General features: G+C 19.5%; 1 long non-coding RNA gene across 1 annotated transcript; it reads left to right on the top strand.

Moving 5' to 3' along the window:
- Window positions 1-6393: 6393 nt before the first annotated feature.
- On the top strand, window positions 6394-8107 carry LOC130960014 (uncharacterized). Its single transcript, XR_009078975.1, has 2 exons — window positions 6394-6424; window positions 7879-8107. It is a non-coding gene; the product is annotated as an uncharacterized LOC130960014 (long non-coding RNA).
- Window positions 8108-9215: the final 1108 nt, after the last annotated feature.

Genomic DNA, 9215 nt, shown 5'->3' with positions numbered 1-9215 from the left:
ACCATTATCCGATGAATAAAAATAAAAAAATATTTTTTGAAAAATTTAAAATTTTAAAAAACTAAATTTCTTATTTTTAAATTTTTAAAATTTTAAATTATAAGGTTAAATTTTTATTTAAATTAGAAAAATAAAATAAAGTCCAACAATCTTGTAAATAACATATCTGTAAATTTATTATTTTTTAATTTTTAAACTTAAAAAATAATTTATTTCTAATAGTAGAAAAATAAAAAGTTCCAAAAATATCCAAAAAATAAAAAAATTGAAAATTTTAATTTTTTAAATTTAATTTGGGAACAACTGCGAAAAAAAAGTCAACTGTCCGGGTGTAGTATTATCAGGTGAATAAAAAAATAAAAATTATTTTTAGAAAATTTAAAATTTTAAAAAAGTAAATTTTTATTTTTAAATTTTTAAATTATAGGATAAAATTTTTTTATTTAAATTAGAAAAATAAAATAAAATCTACGAATATCTAGTAAACAGCATATCTGTAAATTTATTATTTTTTTAATTTTGAAACTAAAAAAATAATTTTTCTAATAGTAGAAAAATAAAAAATTTCAAAAATATCTAAAAATAAAATATGAAAAAATTTTAAATTTTTTAAATTAATTATTCTTAATTTTTAAACAAGTGTAGCAAAAAAAAGTAAACTATCCAGGTGTAGCATTACCAGTGAATAAAAAAATAAAAAAATATTTTTAGAAAAATTTAAAATTTAATAAAACTAAATTTTTATTTTAAATTATAAGGTTAACCTTTTTTATTTTAATTAGAAAAATAAAATAAAGTCCAACAATATCTAGTAAACAACAAATTTGTAAATTTATGATTTTTTTAATTTCTAAACTAAAAAAATAATTTTTTTCTAATAGTAGAAAAACAAAAAAATTCAAACAATATACAAAGATAAAAAAATTGAAAATTTTTAAATTTTTAAATTAATTATTCTTAATTTCTGAACAAGTGCAGTAAAAAAAAGTCAACTGTCCGGATGTACCATTATCCGATGAATAAAAAAATAAAAATATTTTTTGAAAAATTTAAAATTTTAAAAAACTAAATTTCTTATTTTAAATTTTTAAATTTTTAAATTATAAGGTTAAATTTTTTTATTATATTAGAAAAATAAAATAAAGTCCAACAATCTCGTAAATAACATATTTGTAAATTATTATTTTTTAATTTTAAACTTAAAAATAATTTATTTTCTAATAGTAGAAAAATAAAAATTTCCAACAATATCAAAAAAAAATAAAAAATTGAAAATTTTTTATTTTTTTAAATTAATTTGTGAACAACTGCAGAAAAAAAAAGTCAACTGTTTGGGTGTAGTATTATCAGGTGAATAAAAAAATAAAAATTATTTTAGAAAAATTTAAAATTTTAAAAAAGTAAATTTTTTATTTCAATTTTTAAATTATAAGATAAATTTTTTTATTTAAATTAGAAAAATAAAATAAAGTCTACGAATATCTAGTAAACAACATATCTGTAAATTTATTATTTTTTTAATTTTGAAACTAAAAAATAATTTTTTCTAATAGTAGAAAAATAAAAAATTCCAAAAATATTAAAAAATTAAAAATAAAAATATTTTAAATTTTTAAATTAATTATTCTTAATTTTTAAACAAGGTAGCAATAAAAAGTAAACTATCCAGGTGTAGCATTACCAGTGAATAAAAAAATAAAAAAATATTTTTAGAAAAATTTAAAATTTAATAAAACTAATTTATTTATTTTTAAATTTTTAAATTATAAGGTTAACGTTTTTTATTTAATTAGAAAAATAAAATAAAGTCCAACAATATCTAGTAAACAACAAATTTGTAAATTTATTATTTTTTTAATTTCTAAACTAAAAAAATAATTTTTTTTTCTAATAGTAGAAAAACAAAAAAATTCAAACAATATACAAAAGTTAAAAAAATTGAAAATTTTTAAATTTTTTAAATTAATTTATTCTTAATTTCTGAACAAGTGCAGTAAAAAAAAAGTCAACTGTCCGGATGTACCATTATCCGATGAATAAAAAAAAAATAAAAAATATTTTTGATAAATTTAAAATTTTAAAAAAACTAAATTTCCTATTTTTAAATTTTAAATTTTAAATTATAAGGTTAAATTTTTTTATTTAAATTAGAAAAATAAAATAAAGTGCAACAATCTCGTAAATAACAGATTTGAAAATTATTATTTTTTAATTTTTAAACTTAAAAAAACAATTTATTTTCTAATAGTAGAAAAATAAAAAGTTCCAAAAATATCCAAAAATAAAAAATTGAAAATTTTTAATTTTTTTAAATTTAATTTGGGAACAACTGCGAAAAAAAAGTCAACTGTCCGGGTGTAGTATTATCAGGTGAATAAAAAAATAAAAATTATTTTTAGAAAAATTTAAATTTTAAAAAAGTAAATTTTTTATTTTTAAATTTTTAAATTATAAGATAAAATTTTTTATTTAAATTAGAAAATAAAATAAAATCTACGAATATCTAGTAAACAGCATATCTGTAAATTTATTATTTTTTTAATTTTGAAACTAAAAAAATAATTTTTTCTAATAGTAAAAAATAAAAATTTCAAAAATATCTAAAAATAAAATATGAAAAAAATTTTAAATTTTTAAATTAATTATTCTTAATTTTAAACAAGTGTAGCAAAAAAAGTAAACTATCCAGGTGTAGCATTACCAGTGAATAAAAAAATAAAAAAATATTTTTAGAAAAATTTAAAATTTAATAAAACTAAATTGTTTTATTTTTAAATTTTTAAATTATAAGGTTAACCTTTTTTTTTAATTAGAAAAATAAAATAAAGTCCAACAATATCTAGTAAACAACAAATTTGTAAATTTATTTTTTTAATTTCTAAACTAAAAAAATAATTTTTTCTAATAGTAGAAAAACAAAAAAATTCAAACAATATACAAAAGATAAAAAAATTGAAAATTTTTAAATTTTTTAAATTAATTTATTCTTAATTTTGAACAAGTGCAGTAAAAAAAAGTCACTGTCCGGATGTACCATTATCCGATGAATAAAAAAATAAAAAATATTTTTTGAAAAATTTAAAATTTTAAAAAAACTAAATTTCTTATTTTTAAATTTTTAAATTTTAATTATAAGGTTAAATTTTTTATTTAAATTAGAAAAATAAAATAAAGTCCAACAATCTCGTAAATAACATTTGTAAATTATTATTTTTAATTTTTAAACTTAAAAAAATTTATTTTCTAATAGTAGAAAAATAAAAAGTTCCAACAATATCCAAAAAAATAAAAAATTGAAAATTTTTTATTTTTTTAAATTAATTTGTGAACAACTGCAGAAAAAAAAAGTCAACTGTTTGGGTGTCGTATTATCAGGTGAATAAAAAAATAAAAATTATTAAAATTTTTTTATTTAAATTAGAAAAATAAAATAAAGTCTACGAATATCTAGTAAACAACATATCTGTAAATTTATTATTTTTTTAATTTTGAAACTAAAAAAATAATTTTTTTCTAATAGTAGAAAAATAAAAAATTCCAAAATTAAAAAATTAAAATAAAAATATTTAAATTTTTAAATTAATTATTCTTAATTTTTAAACAAGTGTAGCAATAAAAAGTAAACTGTCCATGTGTAGCATTACCAGTGAATAAAAAATAAAAAAATATTTTTAGAAAAATTTAAAATTTAATAAAACTAATTTATTTTTTTTTAAATTTTTAATTATAAGGTTAACTTTTTTTTTTTAATTAGAAAAATAAAATAAAGTCCAACAATATCTAGTAAACAACAAATTTGTAAATTTATTATTTTTTTAATTTCTAAACTAAAAAAATAATTTTTTTTCTAATAGTAGAAAAACAAAAAAATTCAAACAATATACAAAAGATAAAAATTGAAATTTTTAAATTTTTTAAATTAATTTATTCTTAATTTCTGAACAAGTGCAGTAAAAAAAGTCAACTGTCCGGATGTACCATTATCCGATGAATAAAAAAATAAAAATATTTTTTGAAAAATTTAAAATTTTAAAAAACTAAATTTCCTATTTTTAATTTTTAAATTTTTAAATTATAAGGTTAAATTTTTTATTTAAATTAAAAAATAAAATAAAGTGCAACAATCGTAAATACAGATTTGTAAATTTATTATTTTTTAATTTTTAAACTTAAAAAATAATTTATTTTCTAATAGTAGAAAATAAAAGTTCCAAAATATCGAAAAAAATAAAAAATTGAAAATTTTTAATTTTTTTAAATTAATTTGAGAACAACTGCAGAAAAAAGTCAACTGTCTGCGTGTAGTATTATCAGGTGAATAAAAAAATAAAAATAAAAAATTCCAAAATATTAAAAAATTAAAAATAAAAATATTTTAAATTTTTAAATTAATTATTCTTAATTTTTAAACAAGTGTAGCAATAAAAAGTAACTGTCCAGGTGTAGCATTACAGTGAATAAAAAATAAAAAAATATTTTTAGAAAAATTTAAAATTTAATAAAACTAATTTATTTATTTTTAAATTTTTAAATTATAAGGTTAACTTTTTTTATTTAATTAAAAAAATAAATAAGTCCAACAATATCTAGTAAACAACAAATTTGTAAATTTATTATTTTTTTAATTTCTAAACTAAAAAGATAATTTTTTTTTCTAATAGTAGAAAACAAAAAATTCAAACAATATACAAAATATAAAAAAAATTGAAAATTTTTAAATTTTTTAAATTAATTATTCTTAATTTCTGAACAAGTGCAGTAAAAAAAAGTCAACTGTCCAGATGTACCATTATCCGATGAATAAAAAAAAAAAAATATTTTTGAAAAATTTAAAATTTTAAAAAACTAAATTTCTTATTTTTAAATTTTTAAATTTTTAAATTATAAGGTTAAATTTTTTTATTAAATTAGAAAAATAAAAAAAGTCAAACAATCTCGTAAATAACAGATTTGTAAATTTATTTTTTTAATTTTTAAACTAAAAAATAATTTATTTTCTAATAGTAGAAAAATAAAAAGTTCCAACAATATCCAAAAAAAATAAAAATTGAAAATTTTTAATTTTTTTTAAATTAATTTGTGAACAACTGCAGAAAAAAAAGTCAACTGTCTGGGTGTGTAGTATTATCAGGTGAATAAAAAAATAAAAATTATTTTTAGAAAATTAAAATTTTAAAAAAGTAAATTTTTTATTTTTAAATTTTAAATTATAAGATAAAATTTTTTATTTAAATTAGAAAAATAAAATAAAGTCTACAAATATCTATAAACAACATATCTGTAAATTTATTATTTTTAATTTTGAAACTAAAAAAATAATTTTTTTCTAATAGTAGAAAAATAAAAAATTCCAAAAATATCCAAAAAAATAAAAATAAAAATATTTTAAATTTTAAATTAATTATTCTTAATTTTAAACAAGTGTAGCAATAAAAAGTAACTGTCCAGCTGTAGCATTACCAGTGAATAAAAAAATAAAAAATATTTTAGAAAAATTTAAAATTTAATAAAACTAATTGTTTTATTTAATTTTTAAATTATAAGGTTAACTTTTTTATTTTAATTAGAAAAATAAAATAAAGTCCAACATATCTAGTAAACAACAAATTTGTAATTATTATTTTTTTAATTTCTAAACTAAAAAAATAATTTTTTTTCTAATAGTAGAAAAACAAAAAATTCAAACAATATACAAAGATAAAAAATTGAAAATTTTTAAATTTTTTAAATTAATTTATTCTTAATTTTGAACAAGTGCAGTAAAAAAAGTCAACTATCCGGATGTACCATTATCGGAAGAATAAAAAAATAAAAAATATTTTTTGAAAAATTTAAAATTTTAAAAAACTAAATTTCTTATTTTAAATTTTGTAATTTTTAAATTATAAGGTTAATTTTTTTATTTAAATTAGAAAATTAAAATACAGTCCAACGATCTTGTAAATAACAGATCTGTAAATTTATTATTTTTTTAATTTTTAAACTTAAAAAACAATTTATTTTCTAAGGCTATGGATTCCTTACTCCCACTTTTATGTGGGAGTATCATTAGCCAACACTAAAATAATTACAGAAAGAACCCCATTTTTTTGCTTTTAAAAAAATTAGTAATTAGATATTGACCCCCTAATTACTTTATTTTACATATTTTCTTTTTTCTTTAATTTCATATTCAAAGTAGTGGTGAGAATGAGACATTTGGTCTGCTAGGGTTTTTTTCCCCTCTTTCAATCACCGGAACGGTATAGCCATTCTCTCTTCCTCTCCCTTCGCAGTCTCTCTCGTTCGTTCGCCGCCGCCGCAACCCACTTCAGCCGCTGCCGCAACAGGCTTCATCCGCCGCCGCAACAAGCTTCATCCGCCGCAACCCGCTTCCCCTGCCGCGCGCAACACTCTTCCCCGCCGCAACCTAATTTTCTATTAGGTATCGTTTTCACGCTATCTATTGTATATGATATATTTTATTGTTAATTGTCCCTTTATGTGTTTAATCTACGTTTATTGTTTTCAAACTCTCTGTTTAATTCAAATGTGTAGTTGTCTTTAAACTTTTGATTTTGTTCTTCAAAGTCTCGCTTATTTGTTTTTCTTAATATTATACAGCAATTTTCATTTCTCTTTGAATCATCTTGTTATGGCTTACAAATGAACTTGTGTCAATTTTATGTGAGAAATACAGGGTTCGACAGGTCTAGCATGCACGCACAAGTGGTTCTAAAGCTGCAAAGATAATTCTAAATTTTACTGACATTCAATTATATTTTTGTTTCTGAAGCGTTGTCTCTTTTTGTTTTTGTCATATGAATTACATCACAACAACACTACATAATTCAATTGAAATACTCATTGCTGTATATTTTCGGAACAGAACATGAAATCATTTTCGATTGTATTAATGTTGATCGTTGGTTTTAGAGTTCCAATAATCTAGAATAGCTGTGATCTCAAATGAAAATGAAAATGAAAATAACAATAATAAATATATAAAAGTATTGCTGGGTTTTTAACGTGTGAAACTATAGCATTGGTTAGTTTTAGCAATTTTAGAACTTCAGAGAGTTATGTTTTTCTTTCTTTCGGATAGCATTGATTAGTTTTAGCAATTTCGACTAGTTATGTTTTTTGTCGGTGAAGATAAAAATTTTGCAAAACCGTTTATATTGTTGTTGAGAAACATTGCTATGTCATTATTATGCATGGAAGGGTTCAAGTTCAAAAGATATTATAGTATATTCATAGAAGTTATTGCATGTTAATTCGATCTATTATGTTTGTATTATATTTTATTACTGTCGAGCGATTACTTGGCTTGGGAGTGTGCTGTTCTTGATTCTTGTGTCTGACATTGTCCTACCACATTGGTATCATATGTTTAAAACACAATTCTTAGCCTTTTCATGTGTTTATGCAAATCAGATTATTAACATTGTGATTGAGTATCTATTTTCTTTTGTTTTGGCTTGGAGTTGAAATTGTTCCTGTCCTTAATGGCCCAGTTTCATAGTGGTTGTTCTCTAAGTCTGCAACTAGTATGATGATGACTTGATTTTCACTTTGTCATGCTTAATTTCTGTATTTCTTGTTCATGTCTGCCTGACTTTTTAGCTAATGATCATGAATAGAACCAGCTAGGCTTGGTAATAATTAGTCATGTAGTTCCACCTGTTTAGTGTTTTATTTGCTGGTATTATGACTGTATTTTATGTGATTATCTGATTGATGGATTTTATGTAAAACTAACTGTATTATGTTGGTTCTTGTTCATAAAGTGTTAGATAATTAGCATATCTTAAATTCTTAATTGGATAAAAAGTAATTAGGAATTGAATATTTAAATCAGGCTTGGCTGCTTTTTTTATTCCTTGACTTGTTTTTTAGGTGAATCAAGAGTAGTTCTGATACATCAATTATCGAAGAAACTTACACAAATATTTCCATTCAAGTTACATGGACTTGCTGTTAGATCAACTTTCTATCCATCTCGTCCCATTTTCTTTATTTGTACAAAGCAAGAGTGTTCATGTGTATGATGAGCTCTTCTTTATTAAAATAAAAAATGTGTATAGTATATATATTTTACAACTATAAAAACATTTTACTTTTTACACAGTAGCATTTGTCCGATTGTAAACCACTAAACCATTTACTTGAACAATTTCATTGTCACTGTATTTACATCTAATTATTAGAAAGCTTTAAATTAATTAAAAAAATTAATTTAAAACATTACGTAAGAAATTTTAATTTAAACCCAGGGGAACATGGCGCACAAATTTTCACACAACCCATATCCCTCTTAAGGCTCTAACCTCTAATAGATCATGCATGGAAAACGATAAAAAAATCCATAATTCTATTAATAAAATTACGCAAATAAATTTTGTATAACTATACAAGACAACTACATAAAAAGAAATATAATTAATAATATAATACATATTACATGATCCTTTATTTTTACGTAACTTGCCTTGTATAATTTTCTATTATAATTATTTGTGCTACAACTTTGTTGAACATTTTATATCCGTTAATCAAATTTTTATTAATTATTACTTGTTATATATTATAATAAAAAAAATTATAGTTTAATAGTTAATTGTGTTGAGCTCTTTTGCTTTTAAAAATATATATATAATTTTTAAAAAATAATTATATTATATGTATATTAAATCAGTTACTAAAATTAACCATTAATATATAATACACAAAAATACCAAATACACACTAAAAATAAATTAAATTATATATGTATTTATAATTTGACTGAATTAAATTTTATCCTTGACGATCTTGATTCCTCTCTCTCCAAGTGGAACACCGAGGCTCCACCTCTGCAACTGGTTCAACATCACATGCAAGTGAAAACTAATGTACGAGGATCGGAATAATAGGATGCCTTGATTGTTTTTAACTAAGATACAATGAAAGTCCAAGTTATTGATATATAAATGTAAATTCGAAAATAGGGTAAGGAGTTGGGAAATAAATTAGAAGAACCAATCTTTTAATTAAGAATTGGTTTCGAAATATTAGGTCTCTAGTCGACTACTTTTATAAATTCAAGACTTTGGTTGAATAAGTAGAGTCATGCAAAATATACTTCCATATAGAGAAAACCAACTTCTGAATGGTATAGCTATTTAGGTAGCGTTTCCACAAAACCTTGTATAAAAAACAACTGCTATAGAAGGTATAGATTCAATCATATAAAG

The sequence above is a fragment of the Arachis stenosperma genome, unplaced genomic scaffold (assembly GCF_014773155.1).
Source record: "Arachis stenosperma cultivar V10309 unplaced genomic scaffold, arast.V10309.gnm1.PFL2 arast.V10309.gnm1.Scaffold_100031, whole genome shotgun sequence".
NCBI lineage: Eukaryota > Viridiplantae > Streptophyta > Magnoliopsida > Fabales > Fabaceae > Arachis > Arachis stenosperma.
This window is presented reverse-complemented; position numbering and strand designations above follow the sequence as displayed.